The sequence below is a fragment of the Mytilus trossulus genome, chromosome 6 (genome assembly GCF_036588685.1).
Source record: "Mytilus trossulus isolate FHL-02 chromosome 6, PNRI_Mtr1.1.1.hap1, whole genome shotgun sequence".
Taxonomy (NCBI): domain Eukaryota; kingdom Metazoa; phylum Mollusca; class Bivalvia; order Mytilida; family Mytilidae; genus Mytilus; species Mytilus trossulus.
The window spans coordinates 53,215,187-53,222,215 of NC_086378.1; the positions used below are offsets into that span (position 1 = coordinate 53,215,187).

General features: G+C 33.9%; 1 long non-coding RNA gene across 1 annotated transcript; it reads right to left on the reverse strand.

Annotated features, from left to right (window-relative positions):
- Positions 1–234: 234 nt before the first annotated feature.
- Positions 235–7,029, reverse strand: LOC134723532 (uncharacterized). Its single transcript, XR_010108104.1, has 3 exons — positions 6,921–7,029; positions 1,890–1,978; positions 235–311 (listed from the first exon to the last, which is right to left on the reverse strand). It is a non-coding gene; the product is annotated as an uncharacterized LOC134723532 (long non-coding RNA).

Sequence of the window (7,029 nt, forward strand, 5' to 3'; positions counted from 1 at the left end):
ACACACAGAAACGAACAATATAATAACAATGGCCATCTTCCTGACTTGGTACAGGACACTTTTAAAGGGGAATAAAAGTGGTGGGTTGAACCTGGTTTTATGGCATGCCAAACCTCGCACTTTAATGGCACAGTTAAAAATAACATTCATAAAAATGTATTTTACTTGAAGTTGCCATCTGACTGCTTTTAAACCCAACTTAAGACAATACTTATATAAATTGAAAATAAATCTGTTTTTTTAAACATGTCTCTCTCTGTAGATGTACGTGCTATGAATTGTTCTTTTTCTTGCTTCTGGATAGGCCTGATCTGAAAGAAGGAACGACAAATTCAAAACAATTTCAAATATTTTTTGTTATCATATCAAAATTTATTATATTTGATGAAGAGACTGTCTGTCTTTCTTTTAATTATGATGTCTATTTTGTTTATATTCACTCTCTTAATTGTCATTAATAACAGTCTTGCTCCGTGTTGAAGTCCGTACTTTGACCTCTGATGATTTACTTTTATAAATTGTGACTAGGATGGAGAGTTGTCTCATTGGCACCCACACCACATCTTCTTATATATATGTTCCGGACCATATGAGTATTTGGACCATACGCGTATGGTCATGACCATATGCGTATACTCATATGGTCCGACCATACGCGTATGGTCCGACCGTACGCGTATGGTCGGACCATATGAGTATAATACTCGTTTGGTTATTAACGGGCCGGAGCATATGAGTATTTGGACCATATAGGTATATATATGTTTTTCAAATTACATTATAAACGTTTCAATAATACAAAAACTTAATCTAAAAAAACAGTGATGGTTTAAAACATGACAATTTTTGTAATTTTATAATAAAAAAAAATACGTAAAATTTAATATTGATGCCATAGTTAGTTTTCATCGCTAGTTACATTCCTGCATTTAGGTTTGTATGACATTCACTTCCACACGGTATCATAGCTTTTTTGCATTTGCAAGAAATTTGTGTACGATCTTTTTCATTTACACATTTTGTTTGCGAGTGAAAAACAAGCCTTTTTTGAAGCTGCGTTCAGTGATACCGAGGTCTTTGGCAATTCTGATGTCTACGGTGTTTTTAAGAAGCTCTGTATCTCAAATATCGTAAAATGACTGCAATACACCATCTTCACACCACAACTTAAATAAATTAATAGTATGCTACTTTCCAGTGACTTCTTATGTAACAGTTCATTAAGAAATTTTTGGAATTTAATTTTTAAGTCGACATATTGCCATTACTCGTAATAACAAATCGGTAATGACCATCGGTATAAAATGTGTTTACTTTAAATTTGACAATTAAGTAAAATTAAGTAACTATGTGAAACTTTTTATTATTATTTAGCTTTATCTTTTTATTATAATATAATGATAAAATTACCTTTATGATAGCGTATTTTGAATGAACGGTCATACCATATGAAGAGTTTAGAAGTATGAAAAGTAAACTGTAACAGAGTGTTTATTACCCCGACCATACGCGTATGGTCCGACCATACGCGTATGGTCGGACCATATGAGTATATACCCATATGGTCATGACCATACGCGTATGGTCCAAATACTCATATAGTCCGGAACATATATATTGCCTCTGGATACAGCAAGATAAAGATGGCTATGATATGCACTTGAACTTACCCGAATAATTCAGTCGTTATATTTCGCTGATCTACGAAGGCTACATTAATCTCGTGTGGGAGAAAATCGGACACAGAAAGGGCTTGAATTATTCGAGATACACTTGAACAGCAACTGTTGAATTTTTATACACTAAAGGGATTAACGTACAGTAACTCATTAAACTTTTACACTTTAAAAGTCAACACTCTATCAAATTAAAAACTCATTATTACATACCTAATCTCCATCTTCAGAAACACTGTTTTAGTCAGGACTGAATAACAATCTAATCTTTTTTGCTGGTGTTTCATAACATTTTTCTCACTCTACAAGCAATATTTGAATTTTAAATGCAGGAACACTTACTCTGTTATTGTTTTTCTTCAGGCATATTTCTTTATTTTTTATCAGGATTGGCATGAATCGTTCCCAACTTCGTGAATATGCATGTAATACTTGCCATTGGACATTCAGCCAGTCATGATCAATCAATCAATCAATCAATCAATCATAGAGTCTTAAAACAGATGAATTGTTCATGCCTAGGAGACAGCGAACTGAAGACACAAATTACAATTAAAAACAGGTTTCAGTAAGTTTTACTTTTACCTACCCCATTCAACATACCAGAAAATAAGTAAGACATGTTTCAAAAAGAACAGCAGCTTCCTCAGGCAAAAGTATGAGTAATGTACCCAACACATTCCCCCCTTCAACAAAATATCCATTTTCCTCTCAAAATGTTAAAGATGCGCCTTCGACACTCTGATACAAAAATATATTGAAATTTAGGTACATGTACTTTTGTCAACACTTTACACATTTTATTACCAAAATATGAGTGCAAATGTCTCGCCTTTTTCTTACTTATCATTCAAATCATGTTGAAAGTCTTTAGTATGGAGGTTTTACTACAAAAATCACGTATACTTAACATTAGCAATATTATGCACAACTACAATGTATGATTCTTGCTATGTATACTATTAAACGAGAAGACCTCATTTTGTGTGTCGCTTCTCTTCCTTCCACCGCGATAAATTATTCATCGTGCCTCGACCAAAAACCTTAACCCGCAGCGGGACAGACGGAAGGACGAACAAACGAACGCACAGATTCGCAGACTAGAAAACACAATGCCAAAAGATGGGGCATAAAATTTATTGTTGATATTGAAAGTAGTGAGTTGGCAAAAAAGAAAGTAGGGTAGGTATAAGAGGGAATCAGGACTTTTTCGGAACCTCGGGATTTGGGGATTGACCCTTGCGGGATCCGGGAATATATTTTTCGATTTCGGGATATGAATTTCTTTAAATTCTGCATCTCGGGATTTCATGTTTTAAGACCGGGATTTCGGGATCAGGACCCCCCCCCCCCCCCCCCCACCACCACCACCCCTCAAATGAGCATTAGTCGGTCAGTCATATATACAAGATTCATATCCTACCATTTGCATGTTAATAATGCCCTCAAAAGAAAAAGCACTGATGGATTGTCCTAGAAGAATATTTTATTAGACTAATATGGTCTATATATAAGCAGTTACATTTATTTCATGTTTGGAGCGGTGCAAATTTTACAAAAAGATGCATTGTAGCAAAGGAGAAGAATAAATGTGGTCTGAGACCAGAGACACAAAAAAAATTGTATTGACAGAAAGGAAACAAATATCAGACTTTGAAAAAAGAGAGAGGGCTTTTGATACCTTTTATGAAATTCTCAATACATAATATCTTTTTAATACAAAAAATAATCCCAGTTCACAAGCTGTATATGACCGCGATTTTGTGGGTGTGCTCTGGTGTTGCTAATAGTACCTGAGAATCAGATCTTAATACAACATCTGTCATCAAACAATTAGGTTAAGGTCATGTTAACCCCGACAGATAGACATGACACCACAGTTGTCATGGTTGTTCCATACACTACATATTATTGACCTATTGCTTACAATGCCCGAAAAATTGACCCAACCACACAACTAAAAATTGTCCAATGAACCATAAAAATGATGTCGAAGTCAATTGAGACCTGTCAGACGGACATTTCCAGCTGACAATGATTCCATACATGATACAAAATATATAGTGACCCTACTGCTTAAGGCATCTGAGAAATAGACCAAACCACAACACCATACTTCGGCCAATGAACTATGAAATTGAGGCCAAGGTCAGACGGAACCTATCGGGTGGATATGTACAGCTTACAATCATTTCAATAATCAATACAGCAAATATAGATGACGGACTATTTATAGTATCTAGATACAGTCTTGCTTAAGTTACTTTATCTTTGATAAATGATCCATGGAATAAGGTCGAGGTCAGGTTAACCCTACATGTACCTAGCTGACGCACATGTAAATGCTGCTAGGAACCCATATACCAAACATAGTTATCATATTACTCATAATAAGTGAGTTTTTTATTTAACAAAACAAAATGTATCAAGCAGTTACTGAACCATGAAAATGAGGTTGCAGGGACAATGATATATGACAGACGGAAATTTCGTAACATATCGTATGAAACATTTACACGGGTGTCATTCGGTTTATCGAGAGAAATGATCGTGAAAAAATATCTAACGGCGGTCAGGTATTGAGAGACGATCGTGAAAGTTCTGGTAACGGATCGTGAAAGACATTTAATCGAGAAGATATATGAAAGGTCACTAAATATTCTAACTTAATTAATTACACAGACACATTTACGACAAAATAAAACTGTCTGTCAAAATGGTTCAACATTATGATCAGTATGTCAGAATATCCAGTTTCAAAAGTACATAGTTATTACAAAACGACAAAAGGCAGATTGCCTCTCGACATTTCAATGACATAAACAATGTAAACAAACACGATTTTTTCACAAATTCGACTAGATAAACTATGTTTATTAGAATAAGGGTATTGAATTTGAATTTATTTAACGGTTCTCATAGTTATTTTGTTTAAATATAATCTAAAACTTTGTAAACAAAGAACTATCTACATAAAATTGATTTTTTGGATCGTGAAAGATCACGTACCGCATTTTTGAAGATCGTGAAAAGGATCGTGAAAGATCTGATGCTACGTAGATGTTCAAATTATTCTTCCATTATATGATAATTGATATTTGTCATTGCTATTGAGAAAGGCTAGATAGGTCAACATCCTCAATAGGTTTAAGCCAAACAAGCAAAATGTTGAAGAGCATGGAGGGATGATCCAAAATTCCTGTATATACCTGTATGCTATAGCGCCAAGGTGTTTCGTGTATGGTGTACATGTCTGTCTGCATGTTTCTTATACGACCATGATGACGTCAATTGTGTTTGATTTATTAAATGATAGTAAGCTGTTTTTCTCTGGCTATCGGTTAGGGATCAGATACTTTTGACCATATGTTCCGAATTAATTGGCCAAGCATAACTTTTACATTTTTCAGTTTCTAAGGCACTGTAAGGGTCGGAACACATTTATTTGGTGTACGGAATATTTGTAGAGATCTGTATGGCATGGTTCATCTGACCTTGACCTTTTTTATGAAACATTGACAATATGAAGCGCATTTGACAGTTCTAGTAAAACCCTTGATATTATAGACGTTCAACAAATATACTATCATAAGTAAAGCAAACAAGACATTACAGCATTTGCGCTTTGGTATTTTATAGTATGAACTATATAGTTAAAATCAATCCTTATAAGCGTTGTTAATAAAGAACTTAAAATGTTCTGTTGCATAAAATGTTGGTTATCGTTCAATCCAAAATTACACATGAAATGTGCTGTTTTTGCTATGCTTTTTTGTTTGATGGATAACATTTTGGTTTAAACGTTGCCTATCCATATTATTGGCCAACAAGTGTCGGTCTGCCTGAAGTGCACTAGGCCGATTCACAGAGCTGAATCTTTTAGACACGTAATTAGTTGGGGTTTTTTTAAACTTTCAAGGTGAAGTGTTGAATAGAAAAAAAGATAATAGCTTTAATGTTCATCCTTATCAAAATAGTTACAGGCTTCAATCATTTGCAGATTTATCAAATGGTAAAAGAAATACTGATTACAAGTATTAAGTCTGGTCACGCATTTTCTTTCACGATCGAAATAATACGTTGCCTGATCTTTCACGATCAAGTTTGATGGAAAATCAACAAATTCAAGGTTTTCATAAACAAATTAACGCTTTTAATGGAAGAACATACTTTAATTTTACTGTACTATCAGATACACCAAAGATTAAATTTCAAATACATCATAATATTTCTAAAATATGACCATTATAGGTACAAAAAGCATGTTATTTGTAATTAATTTCATAGACACGCATTGCGCCTTTTGTGTTTTTTCAAAAAGTAATTCATATTTTCTTTATCTTCCTTCACAGTTATGTTGAGGAAGTTAAATCATTTTGACAGACATATTTTTTTGCTCGGATTTGTTCCGCGTTTTGAAAATTAAGCGATTTTTTCAAATATTCTGTACTAGAATGTACATTAAATGTCTTTCACGATCCGTTTCTAGAACTTTCACGATCGTCTCTCAATACTTGACCGCCGTTAGATATTCTTTCACGATCATTTCTCTCGATAAACCGAATGACACCCGTGATTTAGATTGTCTAACCTATGAAATATAATGCTTCAAACAAAGAGTGTACACCATCGTCGCCGGTGCCGCTGGATTGCAATACCTACTATGTCTCGCATGCAGGCGTCGGAGAAAGAAAAAAAAAACATCACTGCACAACAGACATCAACGTTTCATATAAACCTCTGAAGAAAGAGATACCTTTCTGAGAAAATTTTTTTTTTCCAAATAGGACCCATTAATTTGTATTCATGCTTGACTATATTTCTTCCAGAGTTTAATCGTTAGTACACATTATATATATCATGTGTATGCTACACTTTTACCATTATATAATATTTATGAAAAATTCACTGTTGTCTAAGTGTGTACATGGTGTACATTTCCCTCGAGATACAATGTATATTATTTACCATTTAAAATTCCTTGCAGTCTGAATTAATACATTTTTTTTTAAATTATTCGAAAATGCCTGCCCATAACAAGTATAATTTTAATGACCATTCAGGCATTCATTTGAGAAGAATGATTCGACTGAGGTGTGTCTTTTCAAAGAGGTTCTTTTAGTTCGAAAAGGACATCGGTGGTCTACTAAAATAGTGCATAGTTAAGAAAATTTGTAAACAGAAAGCATGATAGGCTTATAATATCTATGTTAATATTTATAAAGACATAAAATAGATACTTACAGACTTTTGTTGTCTATCCTGATATGTTCCTGGTGCCGTTTCAATCACGACAAATACAATGCACATATGGATATCGAATCTTCGCTCCTAATCTTTGAATATCTATCCT